Here is an 18426-nt window from a genome sequence, read left to right as displayed (position 1 = left end):
ACAGAGGTTTTTTTTCTCACTACTGCATATTATACTCAGTTGTTTCATGGCTGTGTGACACATTTTTTTCACTACACTGTGGTAAATAATTTAATTACCGGGACTTAATTTGATACAGAAACATAATAAAAATAGCTCAGTAAATAAGAGGCAGGATCCGTGGTATTAGAGGTTCTAAATGGGCTTTATTCCAATGGTCGATTATAATCGGTTGCTCCAGGTTCCATCACCACGAAGGTTCAGGAAGTGAAGTACATACGTTATTGACAATCAATTACTTTTATACAATAGGCATTACAGTGAGGCCAATACAAGAGGCGTAACAATTGATAGTGGTGATAATATATTCATACGTAGCAAAAATAGGCGTAACTGGGAGTGATGAAAGAACGTCATCAGATGTGATGTCATAAGAGGGTGGTTACGTGAAAGAATTTCGCAATGTCAGCAGAAATACTTGGCAGATATGCGCGCGCAGCAGTATGACGTGTGATTGACGTGCAACTAGGGGGTGAAGGGGACTTGACATTTAGCTCTACATGTGGCGACAGAAGTCTGGAGGGTCAAGTCAACCTAATCCCAAATCATATCTAACATCCTATGTTTAAAGAACTATGTTATCCAAAAGAGAGGTCTCTTAGAGTAGAATCTTATTCTATACTGACTATACTGACTGTTAGTGCGTGTACAAGCGTCTAAGTGTCTACACTAGATGCGAGGGCGGAATCTTCCATAGTAACAGGGCTATGAATTACTTGTATGAAGACAGAGAAGCCGGGCCCTTTGCTCGGTAGCTGGAAGAATGTTTACTTAAACTACTAGACAGGAATGCATTGGGCAGGGAGCGGAGCAGATAATTTTTGAAGGTGAAATACAGTTCTTGGCAGGCAGCAAGCTGATGTCGGGCATCGTGAGCCGCGCAGAGGATGAGACAAAGTTCATGGTCACAGATGCAGGCTCGGACTGGAGCTTCAAAGACAGAAAGCAAGAAGAGTTCGATGACAGAATCAGGGCCTACTTGCCTGGACTGTAAAAATGGCATAAGTGAACCATATAAAGGCGGTGGCCTTTCGTACTTAGGAATGGAATATCCGGCCCATTCATGGCGGATCAACAGAGGACATGTTAACGGTGGACGCACATGTATTTGCGTCTTCATAACTGGAACTGGAGGGAACATACATGTACTTGTAACATGCACATAGAACCGTTGGGGTCCAAGATAGGGGACATAACTGACCAGAAAAATCCATATTTCCACAACACAAATATCTTTGAGAATTTCTGGAAATCTAATACCTAGTGTGCCTATACTTCCATTTATTCCCTATCCTCAAACTGTTTGACGTTGTATTTGCAACCGTATTTTGAAATATCTTGCTTCTACATCTCTAAATGCCCTTGCATACATAAGCTCTACGTGCCTCTTAGAGTATTGATTTTGAGTAGCCACTGAATGCCTCCGATATACCAGTGAATCCAAGGAATCATGGGTCTTAATCACGCAGCTTCTGGTAACTGCAGAAGGTACCCGTCACTACAACAAAAAATTTGCTTGAATATTCTTATAAACATATAGGCATACTGCGCTATGAATTGGCCTTGGGCAGACTCCTACCGGACCTCACTGCTTGTTCATAGAGCATTGGTACCACAATAAAAGGCAGAACAGTGGATAGCAACAAAGTAGGGATGAGCTGTTGCAAGTTGTCAGGAATCTCTATCTTTCTATTGTTGCTTTTGTAAAGTGCCTCCTTTAACTCCCCCAACCCCACATTCTTGATCAAAGATTATTTTAAAGGTTCAGTAGTGACTTTTGGTGAGACAGCCAGAGTGCTATCATGAGAGGATGTTTCCTCATTTGCATGGGGCCATGGCCCCATGTATATGAGGGACATATTTTGCCTCTGCGCCATATTAGAGACACAGTGCAGAGGCAAACTGGCCCTTAGGGGATGCACTTAAAGTGCGCCACAAAAGGATGGAACACTTTCAGTGCACCTTCTAGAGGAAGCTTTCTGGAGGGGATGAAGGGAGTCCCATGGACCCCCCCCCCCCCAGACATCCCCCTACAGGCGAGTGCAGTCACTCACTGCACTCACCTGCAAGAGGATCTCTCTTTAAAGAGCAGGTGGTATGCTGTCTTTACTATGACACACAGAGTGGCTTTGAAGCAGTCACTACGTATTTCACTTGAATATGCTGCCCCCAGGGCAGCATGAGTTTGCGGATACCCTGGATGCAGTGCATTCTTTGTAAAACGGTGCACTGTCCATGTTTGCGCTCAGCACACCATTTGAAAGGTGCGCTGTGGCGCAAACAGGGAAAGTGCACACTATGCATAATACGGCCAGTCATCCTAAAAATATGAGAGAGATGGAGTTTAAACTTAGCGCCCCCAGTGCTCAATTTATGTGCTAGTTCTCACGGACTATGACACAGTTTTGAGCTGAGTGTGGTCTTAAAGAGAGCAGGACTAAGGTACCACTGCAGATTCAGCTAAAATTTCTTCATTGATGGACACTGACACTGTGCCCTCAAATCAGCATTCATAACACATGCAACTCCCCATTAGAAGTGGACTGCATTCTAGTACTAAGGGAGGGTATGTAACGCGACTTTGGTGAAACAATGCTTGTACTCAAACATGCGCAAATTTACATCCAATAAGTTGTGTCTCAGGTAGCTGACCACTTGCTCGCAAGTTCACTTTTGACATTTTCAGATATTTTGATCCCTTGTACCAGTATAACCTGGTATTTTAGATAACAAGTGAGATGATAAACGGATGAGCCACCCTGTGCCATACAGAACTATAAACAAGATATTGCACGTCTGAGAGGTGGTAGTATCATGTCAATTTTGAACTTGGGGATTAAATGAAAATTGTGTCTTGTCAATCACATTTTGAGAGTTTCATTTCAGCAGAATGTAGGACCTATAGAAACGACCTGGAAGCAACTGCATAACACTTAACTGCTCCCCCTTGACTTTTCCTAAAAATCTTCCTTTCATTAATTTACGTCGTGTTGTTTTTACTTTTGTTTTGTAGATCCATTTATAGCAGAGGTTAAGTGGCATAACACAAAATGATGGAGCCCCCTGCAGAATGCAGTAAGGGGCCCCTGGGTTCCTATATCTCACAGCTATTCAGTGGCCCGGGATGAATGGGGCTCCCTGAAGGTTTGGGGGACCATCGAATGTCTATGTTATGCCCCTGCACATGGTAGCGTAGCGTGACCCTCTTGAGTGGAAGATATCTAAAGGAAAAAACACGCTGACAATATGAAAACAAAACTGGTTGATCTTGCTTGGTAATAACTATGGTTAAGGAAGAGAAATTCAATACTACAAATGGCTTGACCAATGATATCAGTTTTATAATTTAAGGTAGGTTCATTATGCGATTTTTTTTAACTAGAAATCTCTAACAGAATAATTATCTTGTGTAGATTAACATGAAGACTTTGTTACCGCCTGCATTTTGACAGTACAGTTTTTCAACCAATTCTTGCTACGTTAGCGAAGATTCTTTTCAGCGGCTGATAGGTGTTTAAGAAGCACATTATGATCAGCCCATTATAAAGACATGTGCGTCATCGCCCCTGGCTGTCTTTGAAACCTTGCCGAATGAAACCTGGCATTGTTTAGCCCACCTCTGCTCTGGACCCCCAGTGGCTCGGGTGACCCCGCAGGATGCTAATTCCTGCCTGGAGACAAACATGACATTTTGGCAGAGATCAGCAGAGCTAAAACATTTAGATCACATTTGAAAAGTATATTCTGTTCTTGATTGAAATTGCCTCCGCGTTTTGCCTCGTGACTGTTTGTATCTGGCTGGGTTCCAGTCTCTGGCTGTGGTCCTTGTAATAATCTGGCTGAGTCTTTTACTCCTGGGATTTGAATTCAATCAAAGTTCAAATTTTCATATTAGTCGGTCTTTAATATTTATTTACGTATTCCAAGAAAATGTGAACGAAATGGCAAGTTAGTCACACTTGGCTATGAAAACAATCTTTAGTGACCTCGCCAAGTGCTTACAGCAAGGTTCCAGACAGCTGTCACACAGGGCTTGATGTACAAATATTTGTAAAAGAGTAAGCTGAGCTATAGTGTAGAAAGTGGACTTTTCGAGTCGGAAAGGTCTTCCCAACTCACAAAGTACTTTCTACACTCTTGCAATTTTGTAGGGGGTGTGGAAGGATTGTTCCCTTTCTCCTAATAAAGCTCAGTGGAATGTACCAAATGATCTATGACTGCAGTTGCGGCAAACACAAGGCCCTACAGTGGGTGCACTAGTCCACTAAGCCACCAGACCCAGCTACAAACCAATGATAAAGTCCCTACCTGTCAACATAGGTAACAGCCATTCAGAAAGGGAAACAGGCTCTGACAGACAGCTTCCATTTTGTGAATGCCAGCTGCAGGCAGTAGGGGGAGCAAATAGTGTCTAGGCGACCCTTGAATGCTTTACTCGATGTTAGTCACTGGATGCCAATTTTTTAGGTCGAGCCAAGGCAGCACTCGTGTGCTGTCTGCAAGACTTGCTGTAATCAATTCAACTTTATTCCCGCCTGCTGCTTACCATGGATTCACTCCAGCATCGCTCTTCTTTGCTGCCTCCTACTTGCGCAGCCGTTACATCACTTCCGTTCAAGGCTGAGGAGCACCAGCCAACTACCGTTGCCTTACGCTTGCATTCTTTAACTGTTGTTTGGGAGAACTCTTGTTTTTTTATTGTTTGCTTTCCGCCCATCACTGCTTGTTTTGGTTTGCCTGTCTCTGCTAATTCGTGAGCCATTTAATCTTTCTTCACGGCCGCTGGCCATCTCGCTCTCTTGTTTTATTGGTCATATTTTATTGGCCAGATTACAATTGATACAATCCTCACAGCTTCCGGTGGGGTACATTGGAAACTTTTATCATGGCCACTATGCTCACGGCTTCTTTGTTCATAAGCAGTTACTGCGCATGTGCAGATATGGTATATGGTCATATTTATAATGTGTCCTCCTTTAATTGAGATATCATTAATGTGACGCACAGTATTGCCTGTACAGAGGTATTGACCTTTGTGGTATGGATTAATGTTAGTAACTGCTGTAATAGATTAACACGCTGCTCTGTACCTGGAGAGACACATACATTGTTTAAAATGGCTGTGAGTTCATTGTGGCTTCTGAAGTAGCTTACTCCCTATGTTTTCTTAATTAGTAGTAGTCCATCGACCTCTTCTTTTGTTGGTTAGAAGGGAGTATATAATGGAATCAAATTTAATCTAGGTCCCATGACGGGTGCTTTGAACATGAATCTAGTGAGCCGCCCATGCAATTTTATATTGTTTGGTGCAAAAAACTGACACCAGCCACCCAGACTGTACTCTAGCTTTCAATATGTCACTGCTCCGACGCCATCAGAAATTAAACGATATTGAAACGGTTTGCAAGCGCTTCCATTGATTAATTTTAACTTGACTCTCCCTGGCTGACTGGAGGGAAAAAGGTCAATGATCGCCGCAACAATATTTTTAGTTCAATTGTGTGAATAGTTTTGAGCAGCACACTTCCACCGTAAGCGAAAACATACTAAGCAGATGCCAGGAGTCCACTGTTTGTTATGCGACAACTTTACATGCTCCTAATTGCACAAAAAATAAAACCGCCATGCCGTAGCGAATTTGTTTACACACCAGCTCATGTTTTGTGTATCTTATGAATACCACAGAATGAAAATGTATATATTCTGCCTGAACATACCCACAGTACCTTAACATGTTTGTGCATACATACAAGAGGGCAAACAGCAAAACTAGAATAGATTACATCTTGATTGATGTCATTCTATGGACAAGTTTAGTGGACATGCAGGTGATAGAAAGACAAGTCAGTGACCATAATGCCCTCTCCTTGGAACTAAAAGATGTATCTTGTCTATCCCAACAACCTATGGAATGTAAATCCCTTAATCGTATCACCACTAGTGAAAACAGGAAAAGGATCAAATGGCCACAAATTCTGAATAGTGAAGAGACCCTGACACAAATATACACCATAGTCAGTGACTCAATGAAGACCCTAGACACTGCTCATATGGAGGAGCAAGCAAAGGTAGACACATTTAAAACCTTATTCAGCAATATAAACAAGTTCTTTCACAAAGCATATACTGGGAAGGGGAAGACCAGGAATAAAACAAAAGAGTGGTTCAATGGTAATTGTAAACTAGCACAGCAAGCGCTGATGGGAGCAATTAATTCCGGCCAGGCCGACACTATAGCCACTAAAAGGAAGGCTTACAAAAATGCACAAAATGAAGCACATAGGCACTGGCATACAGAGCTCTGGAAAGATTTATTAGCTGCGGCACATATTAAAAACATCAAATAATTTTGGCATTTAATTGCGAAAGGGACAAAACACCTCGTGCTGGAAGAAGACTTCCATATTCTCCCACAGACCAGGGAAGATCATTTTTCTAATTTATATGTAGGGTTAGTTGATAATGGTGTAATATCCATAGAGCCCCTGAACGTGGGAGAAGATACCGGTAGCTTATGCTTCACTATAGACGAAAATGTTGGAAGCAATTGTGACTATACAGAGGGAGACCTCTATTTATCAGAACACCAAATATGGAGTGTCATTCTTAACCAAACAAATAATACAATATTAAAAGGGACAGAAATACCAGACTCTTGGCTAGGAGCCGAGGTTGTCCCCATTCACAAAAAGGGAGATAAAAGTGACCCGGCATATTCCAGGCCCATAAGTCTCATTGATTTTGCGCAAAGAATATTCTGTCGCCATTTGTTTTTGAGAATAAATGATTTGATAAGGGTGGGGGATTTATGATCACCACTGCAAGCAGGATTCATAGGGGAGACGAGCACCATAGATCAATTGCTTCGCTTCCTTCTGATTCTATGGAAATATGTAACAATTGGGAAGGGCGCCTTATATGTGGTATTCGTAGATCTCCATGCTACCTTCGATTTAGTACCCCGGGAAAAACTATGGTCAGTACTGACTGAACTAGGGATTCCAATGAATCTCCTACAAATTATTATAAGATTACACACAAACAACTATGTACAAATCAGATGGGGGAAGGAATGCGGCTTAAAAAAACGGATTTGGGTGAGTAAGGGTGTAAGGCAAGGTTGCGTTCTCGTACCAACACTATACTTGCTTTATATAAATAGATTGATCACCACATTAACAGATTGCAAGGGTGACTCTCCCAAGCTTGCAGGAAAAGAGGTTCCAGCATTACGTTTTGCAGACGATATCCTGCTCATCTCGCGCTCACCGATGGGGCTCCAAAACATAGTGGATAAGTTTAAGAGGGCACATCTGGCTCCACTCCTGACCACTCACACCTGCTGAATCAATCAATCAAAGTTTTTATAAAGTGCGCTACTCACCCGTGAGGGTCTATCAAGGCGCTGGGGGGGGGGGTGCAGCTCCGTTTCAGTCGAAAAGCCAGGTCTTGAGGTTCTACCGGAAGGTGTGTAGGGTAGGGGAGCATCTGATGTTGACAGGCCTTGGCTGTGAAGTAGGAGAAGGCTCTTCCACCTGCTCTGTTTCTGTGGATGCATGGGGTTTCTGCCTGGGTGAGGTCAGAGGACCGGAGGTTCCTTTTGGGAATGTGGAAGGAGACTCTCTTGTTGAGGTATTTGGGTCCGATGTTGTGGAGGGATTTGTAGGCATGGGTGAGTAGTTTGAAGGTTACTCTCTTTTCGACAGGAATCCAACGGAGGTCTTGTAGGTGTTGAGTCATGTGTTTGTGCCGTGGGGTTCCGAGGACAAGTCTGACCACGGTGTTCTGGATGGTTTAGAGCTTGTGCAGGAGATATCTGTTGATGCCGGTGTAGAGTGTGTTGCTGTAGTCCAGTCTGCTTGTTATGAGTGCATGGGTGATGGTTTTTTCTGCATTCGGGGGAATCCATTTGAAGCGTGGGGCTGAGTGAGGATCCTTGGGGTACTCTGCAGTTGTTTTCTGTGGGTTCGGAGAGGAAGGGTGGGAGTCTAACCCTTTGGGTTCTGCCGGAGTGAAAGGATCGGATCCAGTTGAGGGTGATTACCTGTATCCCGGCATTGTGGAGTCTGGCTGCAAAAGTGCGATGTGAGAGGGTGTTGAAAGCTGCAGAGAGGTCTAGTAGGATGAGAGCCGCCTTGTGGCTCTGGTCGAGTAGCAAGCGGATGTCAGCGGTGATGGCGAGGAGGGCGGTCTCCGTGCTGTGGTTGCTGCGGAATCGGGACTGGGAGGGGTCTAGTATGACGTTCTCTTCGATGAAGGTGATCAGCTGGGCGTTTACGACTCTCTCGGTGACTTTGGCAGCAAAGGGGAGACGAGAGATGGGCTGGTAGTTTTTCAGGTCTGTCGGGTCGGTCGAGGGCTTCTTGAGGAGGGGTTTGACCTCTGCCCTCTTCCAGTCATCGGGGAAGATGCCGGATTCGAGGGAGGTGTTGATGGTCCAGCCTAGTTCAGGTGCTATGGTGGTGGCTATGTGGTATTTGTGTGGTGGGCAGGGGTCCATGGGGGCTCCAAAGTGAGTGTTCTTCAGTGTCATGGTGGTGTCTTCCACGGTGGCAGGGTTCCAGGTGGTGATGGTGGGCTGGTTGTCAGTGATGGGGGGGTGGTGTCCGGAGTGTGTTCGCTGAAGTTGTCGTAGAGGGGCTTGATTTTCAGGTTGACCTGAGCTTGTCGCAGAGGTTCTGGGATGGTGTGATGTCCGTGGCTTCGCTGGGGGGTTTGGTGAGCTGCTGTATGATGATGAAGAGTTCTTTAGCGTTGCTGGAGTTGGTGTGGATTTTGTTCTTGATGAAGGTTCGTTTGGTGGTTCTTATGCGCTGGTGGTATTCGTTCAGGGCGTTCCTGTAGATGATGAGGTCTTCAGTGGTTTTCCTGTTCCGCCAGTTTTTCTCCAGGCGTTGGCAGGAGCGCCTGGCTTTTTGGAGGTCAGTGGTGAACCAGGCGGACCGCAGGGAGCGTTGTTTGCAGGAGTGGCGGAGGGGCGCAAGCTTGTCTGCGCAGCTGGAGATCCAGCAGTGGCATTTTTAGGCTGCGGAGTTGGCCTCGGTCATGGCAGAGGGGGGGTCGTGGAGGAGGGTGGAGTTGAGGTGTTCTTCTGTGATCTTGCTCCAGTTCCTTCGTGGTGGGCGTGGGGCGGATTTGGGTGCGGTGGTGGTGTTGAAGGTGAAGTGTACGAAAGATGGTCTTTCCAGAGGGGCTGAGTGGTGTGGCTGAAGTGGATGTTAGTCCCTCCTGCAATGATGGGGTCGAGGGTGTGTCCAGCTCTATGGGTGGAGGTGGTGATGAGCTGCTTCAGCCCGATGTTGGCAATGTTGGCGAGGAGGTCGGTGGAGTTGGGGTCACTGCGGTTGTCGAGGTGGAAGTTCAAGTCTCCGATGAGAATGTAGTCTGTTAAGGTGATGGCGTGGGGTGCGACAAGGGCGGCAATGGTGGTTGCGGCAAGGGTGTGAGGTCCCGGGATCTGTAGGCGAGAATGCCGTGCAGTGTAGTCCTGGGGCTGGTCTGGATCTGGAAGTGGAGGTGTTCAGTGTTGGAGAGGGTGTGGCTTGTGCTGGAGGTGGAGAGTCAGAGGGAGCTCTTGTGTATGATGACGATTCCTCCTCCTGGGCGGTGGGGGTGGTCCTTTCTCTGGATCTTGTATCCATCAGGGATGGCAGTGGCGATGTCGGGGCGGAAGTGGTGTTGGTCCAGGTTTCTGTGAAGAAAGCGACGTCGGGTGAGAGTGTGTCAAGCAGGACCCAGATCTCAACGGTGTGTCTGTGGAGAGAGCGTACGTTGAGGAGGATGCACGTTAGGGCTTCGGTGGTGCGGGCATCTTGCATAGGTTCAGCTGTAGTGGGGGCACCGTCGATGGTGAAGGACTGTCGACAGTGTAGGCAGGGGAACTGGCCGTGGGTGGTGTTCGGTGTCGATCTCTGGCAGTTGATGTTGCTTTCGGGGTTGAGTGCAAGCAGGGCGGCAGAGTTGTAGCAGTGGGGGCTCGTAGTGGTGGGGGCTTGTAGATCCAGGGTTCCTGGTGCTGGCCGTGGTCGGGTCACAGACGGGCTTGCCTTTGGTGCGCCTTTGGCGTGCCCACAGCGCACCCGCTGCATGCGTCCGCTGCACGCAGCCACCATTAAATAGGGGAGGTGGGTAGAAAAGCGCAGCTGGGAGGCAGGGGCGGAGAGTGGCGGGGGGAGGGGCAGTGAGGCCGCAGCAACAGGAAAAAGTGCGGCGGAGTTAAGGAGAGGAAAAATCGTGGCACGAGAGAGGCAACAATAAGGCAGACGCAGGGGCACAACAGATAACGGCACAGGCACAAAAGAGAGAGGCACAATAATTACAATATAGGGCTGCACAATAATACAATAAAGGGCTTACACAACAATTACCTGGATGGAACCAGCAGAAAGCAGACTCGAACCCTGCTGATCAGGGCAGAGTCTGTGCGGTAGAGGCGCTGCACCAGCGGAGCTGCGGGGGTGAGAGCAGGTCCCTGACTAGGAGGTTAGAGGTATTGCTCTGCTACCCCTGCAGTGGCCACCATTAGATAGGGGAGGTGGGTGGGAAAGCGCAGCTGGGAGGCGGGGGGCGGAGAGTGGTAGGGGGGAGGGGCAGCGAGGACGCAGCAACAGGAAAAAGGGTGGCAGAGTTAAGGAGAGGAATAAACGTGGCACGAGAGAGGCAACAATAAGGCAGACGCAGGGGCACAACAGATAACAGCACAGGCACAAAAGAGAGAGGCACAATATTTACAATACAGGGCTGCACAATAATACAATAAAGGGCTAACACAATAATTACCTGGATGGAACCAGCGGAGAGCAGACTTGAACCCTGCTAATCAGGGCAGAGTCTGTGTGGTAGAGGCGCTGCACCAGCGGAGTTGTGGGGCTGAGAGCAGGACCCTGACCAGGCGGAGGCATCCGCCATCGCTCTACAAAGCGCTGCCTTAACCCCCACAGCACGGTCTGCTTTGATGTGGCTCCCGATCCTGCCCTGGTGGGACTCGCTGTCCCAGCGCACACCTGGCTCCACTCCTGACTGCTCACACCAGCTGACAGGGAGAGGTGTCCGCCGTCGCGCTACAAAGCACTGCCTCAACCCCGCAGCGCGGTCTGCTTTGCTGTTGGTCACGATCCTGCCCTGGTGGGTCTCACTGTCCCTTGGCACACCTGGCTTCACTCCTGACCGCTCACACCTGCTGACTGGGGGAGGCGTCTGCCATCGCGCTACAAAATGCGGCTACAACCCCTGCAGCGCTGGACATGCGTGGGATGTGCCAGAGAGTGTGCCCAGGCCAAGAGCGGGCCCGTCTGTGTCTGTCCGTGGCCAGTCGAGGCTGGGCTGGGCCACCCCATCTTTGGCCTGGGTCATTTTGGTTGCTTGACATCAAGGTACTGCTCCACATTATTGAAAAACCTTTTTGGGGAGCAGAACTGTACCCAGTTATAAAGACTATTCTCCATCAATCTGCTGACTTATTTTAAGGATTGCTCTTTTCTAATATTTTATTTTGGGACATTCATATTCCACTACGATAACCAGTGACTCGAAGTCTATGAGTTCATGATTGTAGGTATTATTGCACTCATAGGTAAGTCTTTGCTGGGCTCATAGGTTCCTGTGCTCATCTAGAACTAAGTGGGCCCAGGTCTTGGAGGATGACTTATCCTTAAAGAACATTATATTCCTTTTCTTTTTGTGCTTGCCTCCTTTGAAATCATTTTCTATTGAGAATGGGCAAACCTAAGGCTGTGAAGGGTGGGCATAGGGCCCCCAAATGGAAAAAAGTACAAGTGTCTGTGAGAGAAAATTATGTAATGGACAGGATAGATAATCTGTTATTGGAATGCACCGATCTGGTCAATTCTAACCTGCATCCCCCAATGCCCAGCCCAATTACAAATGATGTAGCATCTGTTAAACGGTATGCAAAATATTTGAAAAAGCTAAACCCAAATCCCAACCCTGTCCTAGACAGGCCCCACATAACGATTTATGTGTGTCTCAATCAAATTCCAATTCCATTCAGTCAAATCCATTATCTATAGAATCGACTATTGAGTGCAGCAATCGGTTTTTGCCCCTCTCTATTGAGGATGCTGCTGCACCAAATGAGAACATAAAAGTAGATGTCTAATGCACTACTAATTGTGGGACTGTTGTACTACTAAAAAATATAATGCAAAATATGATAGGTGTAATTGGAGATTTAAGGGACCAAATCAAAACACTTTCAGAGGACGGTTTATAGCTTTGAAAGGAAAAAAATAATTATTCAGATGTCTACCCTCCTATGGGATCTGAAGGGGTTTACAGTAAAGGAAAGGGTGCCCAGCAATCTATGTTCAGGTTTAGATGTCGCCCGGGTACTGAAAAATACTATTGACTCACAGCCAGTTGTAGTTCGGGAAAAGGTGTGTTCTGCTGCCAGGAATGGCTGGCCTCAACCCTCTTACCCTTGGTTGAGTTCACTTGAATGGGAACCATTTACACTGACCCAGCGACAGCAGGCTTAGCCATATGACTGCACCCAGAGATCTGCCAAAGTAAGGAGATGTTGGCCAAGAGGGAACGTTCAAAATGGTATCTACACCTGGGGCAATGTGCCAGCTATGATATTTCTTGACAAGGTTCCCAAGCTAGCTACAGGGGTTAGAGAAGATTCTGACTCCTTGATTAACAGGTAATTTATTGCTTTAGAACAACCAGACAATGCTATGCACTAATCAGGAGTGATATTATAGGAGTAGAAAGGTTGTGCACCACTGACCAGTGCTATGATAACTTATGTATCTCATTTGCTAATAGTGAGTTGGTGGAAGGTCTTATGGCAGTCAAAGCCTGTAGCATTTCTAATGCAAATACACAGATACAAATATTGTTTCGGGATCCCATTACACTGAGGGAGTTAAAGCTCACACAGGTTGAGACTGGGAAGGAGGCAGTCAACATTGGGTTAACTACCTCCTCGCACTGATTGCAGACTCAGTCACTTCTTTGTTGTGAGTCTGTTGCTAGTACTCAGGTGGAGGAAGTACAGACCCATTTGCTAATAGTTCAAACACCAACTAGTCCGCTCCAGCTTGGTAGGGAGACTCAGGTACGGAAAACAGGGGATAAATTGAGGGATCAGATGTTGTTTTCAGAAAGTATGCCTCCAGACACAAGCAGCGGGGGTAGTATGATAGGGGAACCAGACTTGCCACCTTTAACTGGGTCTTCTCTGCCTCTGGACCCTCATATTAAAATCTTGACATGGAACGTAGCAGGACTGACTAAGCTACTGGCTCTTTCAATATCAAAATCAAGGTCTAGTAGGATGGCGGTCGGAAAATCACTCCGACCGCCATGGTAGTGGGAAAACACCGCCCGCTAGGACCGCGGCATAACCACCGGTCCAATTGGTATTCTCCACAGTCAAAATCCGACCGCGGCAGTACGATCGCGGCTTTTAACATTGCGGTGGTTGTTGCTGCCAGCAGCACCGCCACGATGTCCAAAAAAGCATGTCCAGCCTAACCCTGCACTGCGTGGCAGGCACTGCACAGTGCCTGCCACCGGGTACAGGGACATGTATGGTTACACCGCCCCCAAACACATTGGGGGCCCGCAATGGGCCCCCGGAGACATTCTCTGCATGCCTTTCCATGGCGATTGCACCGCCGCGGAAAGGCTGGCTACCGCCAGCATCATAATCATGCCGGCGGAGCCTGGCCCTGCACCGGCCCCATTTTAGCGGTCCAGCTCCACCCGCCAGGCAAGTGTGCGGACTGCAACCAGCAGAAAATCTCACAACCGCGGTCGTCACCGCCATGCCAATGGGACCAGCGGTTTTCTGGGTTGCGATTGTGGGCAGATGACCGCTGCCGGCCTGGCGGTTGCCACAACCGGCCTGGCGGCGGCCATCCAACCGCCATCCTAAACCATTGGTGTTTAGCCCCTGCCCATAAAGTGGGTATACATCCTTTTGTGTGGCTGCTAGCCAATCGCAAGGGGTAGACCCTCAGGGGGGTTGTGCATATGGATTAAAACCTCACTCCAGTGCAGAATATCCCCTTTACCCCTTGCCTCCAGTGACATACTATCGGTTAGATTGGTGTTTCGGTCTGGGCTGATATTAAGAATTTATAATGTTTATAATAGAATGGAGAACAGCAGTAAGGAGCCAAATGTAATTAGCATCTTGGAGAAAGCACTGTTGGAGAGCCCGGTTAAAGACAGGCTTTTGGTGGCCCGGGATCTGAATGCCACTTTTAAACACATGGCTGTTTCTCTACTTGATCTAATGCAGGACCAGGACAGCCAATGGGGTTTTCCCTCTCTAGATCTTCCCACAGTTAGGTGGACGACATAGGCAGTCCAAATATTGGCTATGACACTAAACCTTGACCTGAGGGCAACCAATGGTAGATGCCAATCAGAAAGACAAGGTAAAGTGACGTTTAATAGGGTTGGTCATAGTAGTATAACTGATTATTTTCTGGCTGATCTAAAACGTTGTCCGGCAATTGTGGGCATGGCTATAATTGAACGCCAGGATAGTGACCACAATGCTCTTTTTATGTTGATACGGGATGCAGATCCCCGAGCCCAGATATTCTATGGCAATAAAGATATGGATGCCCTCTCACATACTAACATTTCCAAAACAATCAGGTGGGACTGGGTGATAAAAACCCTGAGGTATTAGAAGTGATCAAGAACAGTGTTATTACTACACATGAGTCTCTATCTAAGCTCCCAATTACCTCTAGAATTGAGAAGTTTGCTATCTTCCATGAAAAGCTAATTGCCCTTACCAGAGATAAATTGGGCAAACAAAGGGGAATACTATCACCAAACATGAAAACTGGTATATTAGCAGATGTAGGTAAGCCAAATGTAAGCTAATTGTAGCTGTTAAGACCAAAACCCAGCTAAATGTAGCTAAGAAAAGAAAGTTATACCATCAAGTGAAAAATAGAGCCAAAAGAGAGTGGGAGAGTTCCATATGGGCCAACCTGCATAAAGCTTTTTGTAATAAAGATAATAAGGCATTTTGGAAGACAGCATTTGGCTGTCTTAATGGTTGCAAGCAAAGCCTCAATTTTTGCATCCAGCCCTCAGACTGGGTGGCTCACTTTGAACAGCTTTATTACCACATAGGTGATAGTGTCAAGAATGGTGTAGAAGGTACCCACACCAGTTCCATTACCAAGGGTGTCAATTTGACAGTTGTGCTTATTGAGATACTAACAGCCATCAATGCCTGTATTGAAGGACGTGCCGCTGGACCTGACAGACTGCCCAATGATTTGTACAGAGAATGCCCAGAAATCTGAAGGCCTTATATCAATTTGCTCACCAACACAATATTAGCTGGCATGGAGATTCTGCCTTCCTGGAAACTAGTGGAAAGTATCACAATTTATGAAAAGGGGGATAGGGCAAATCTGGCAAAATACAGGCCTATTAACCTGATTGAATCCCTACAAAAAACAGTTTGCAAACAGCTTTTGGTACAAATACAGGAGTGGATCAGGTATGAGAATATACTTTCTGACTGACAGGCAGGTTTCAGACAAAATGTGAGCACTGTAGATCAGAACGTCCGGTTTTGCATGTATATACTGGAGTGAGGTAATCATATGCAAGGGTAAACTTCATGCTGCTTTTGTTGACCTCCGTGCAGCATTCGATCTTGTCCCCCTTTCTAAATTCTGGAGGGTTCTCGAGGATATGGGGCTTCCGACTCCCGTGTTGAACATTCTTATGAGATTACATGACAACACACTTGCCCAGGTGAGGCGGGGGCAGGATGGGGCCCTGAGAGACCCAATCCAGATAGATCGGGGGGGTCAGACAGGGGTGCATCTTGGCACCCACTCTCTTCTCGCTGTACTTAAATGGTGTTATTGAAACATTAGCTAGAGATGGGTGTGATGCACCCAGGATAGGAAGTCGGAGAGTTTCTGTACTCCTCTTTGTGGATGATACTTTGCTAATTTCTAAATCACCACAAGGTTTGCAACAACTTCTAAACTCCGGTTCACTGACACAACATTGATGTAAAAAATATCGATGAAAAAAAATATATAAACTACAAAAATATTGACAAAAAAATATTGATGTGAAAAATATAGATGTATGTACAAAATATTGATATATATATATATATATATATATATATATATATATATATATATATATTGTTGTCATGTGAACAAGGCTCGCTGGAGCCGGAACGTCAAGACGACACTGCATAGGAAATAAAAGCAGCACTTAATTGAAGGTCCGTGTCCGCTTGTTTTTAGGAGTCGAGGCATCACCTGTCATCTTCAATTGTCTTAGCGGTAATTGGATATATATATATATATATATATATATATAAAATATATTCAATATAAAAATTAATTTTAACAAACTAAAATAAATGCAATATACATTTTAACGAAATATAACAAATAAACACAATAATTATTTATACATATATATATATATATATATATATATATATATATATATATATATATTCACTTTTAAACAATTAATAAACTATTACTTATAATTTATTTTAAAGGTTTAAAACTATTTAGAAGAAACATATCTATATATATATATATATATATATTTATAATTATATATATATATATATATATAAACAATTTAAAATATAAAAAAACATTCTATAATAAATTAAAACATTAAACTATTAAAAGATATTTAAACTTAAATTCCCAATACAGTCAGTGCAACAGGAGGGAAAGTGTTGGATAGCGGAGAGGTAAAAATTATTATTCCCACTCCAATAAGTACAACAGTAGGGAAAGTGTTGGATAGCGAAAGGATAAAAATTACTATTCCAACTCCAATGAGTGCAAAAGTAGGGTAAGTTTTGGATAGCAGAGGGATTAAATTTACAATTCCAACTCCAGTCAGTGCAATAGTAGTGAAAGTGTTTGATAGCGGAGGGGTAAAAATTACTATTCCCAATCCATTGAGTGCAACAGTAGGGTAAGTGTTGGATAGCAGAGGGGTAAAAATTACTATTCCCACTCCAGTGAGTGCAACAGTAGGGAAAGTGCTTGATAACGGAGGTGTAAAAATTACTATTCCCACTCCAGTAAGTGCAACAGTAGGGAAAGTGTTGGATAGCGTAGAGGTAAAAATTATTATTCCCACTCCAGTGAGTGCAACAGTAGGGACATTATTGGATAGCGAAGGAGTAAAATTACTATTCACTCTCTAGTCAGTTCAAAAATAAAAACAAAACAAATATTACAAAATCAAAAAATATTATAAAACTAAATAAACAAATACATTTATAAATATGCTAAACATTTAAATATCAATTTGTTTAATACATAAAGAAAACATATAATAATAATTACATATATCAAATACCTACAAATATTATATAAAATAAAATAAAAAATAAATTTCTAACAAACAAATATTGTAACTAGATAATATTTACAAACAAAAACATTAATTATTACATAAATGTATTTATTTTATTTCCTACCCTATAGCGCCACACAAATCACAACACACTTCTAAATTCAAAAAAAATATACTTCCATAATTAACATAATTATCAATAAAAAATATTATTATTCAAAATAATCAATAAAAATGTATTAACTATCCACACTTTAACTCTTTAATCCCCACAACACAAACCTAAATTAAACTGTAAAATAATAAATTGCACAATTAAAACTTATTTTAAAATTACTAAATATTACTATTAAACAACTTATCATAGCATAAGTAAGATTTATTTAATACCACCCTTTACCCCCTTAAAAGTCAAAACAACATACACAAAAATAAACAATTACCCAAAATAAATATCAATGATTAACATTAATTAACAGCAATAAATTAATGAATTAAATACAAATTACTTCCCACCCTTCTCTCCTATAATCCCCAAAACACACACTCAGAATTCATCACACAATTACCATAATTAATTACAAAATAATTAATTAATATTAATTAACAACCAATTATTAATTTACCATTGAAAAAACTTACTTCCTACCCTTTACACATATAAACACCAAAATGCACCCCTAAAATTTATTACACAATTTCCATAATTCTTTCCAATTAATTATTAATATTAATTAACCAATTATTAATGAGTAATAAATTAATTCACACATTGCACACTATAACATCTCAATTAAATAAATATGAATAAATAAATTGATATTTTTTAAATCAATATTACTTCCCTTAAGTCGATATTGTTGACCAGGATATTGTTGCTGTTGATATTTCTCACTCAGGATATTCGCGACTCAATATTTCTGCCAGTCGATATTAAAAACTCTATATTATGTCTGCACGCCCTGAACTCTTCCAATCTTTTGTGTGGAGTTGGGGTTGGAGCTTAATAGCTCTAAGACAAAATGT

At 44.0% G+C, this 18426-nt stretch overlaps 1 protein-coding gene across 1 annotated transcript in view; it reads left to right on the top strand.

Moving 5' to 3' along the window:
• Positions 1-18426, top strand: part of SLC6A2 (solute carrier family 6 member 2) — a 1123441-nt gene that overhangs the window by 1017246 nt on the left and 87769 nt on the right. The window lies entirely within an intron of this gene.

The sequence above is a fragment of the Triturus cristatus genome, chromosome 12 (assembly GCF_964204655.1).
Source record: "Triturus cristatus chromosome 12, aTriCri1.1, whole genome shotgun sequence".
Classification (NCBI taxonomy): domain Eukaryota; kingdom Metazoa; phylum Chordata; class Amphibia; order Caudata; family Salamandridae; genus Triturus; species Triturus cristatus.
Note: the sequence above shows the minus strand (reverse complement) of the source record. Positions and strands in the feature narration are given on the sequence as shown.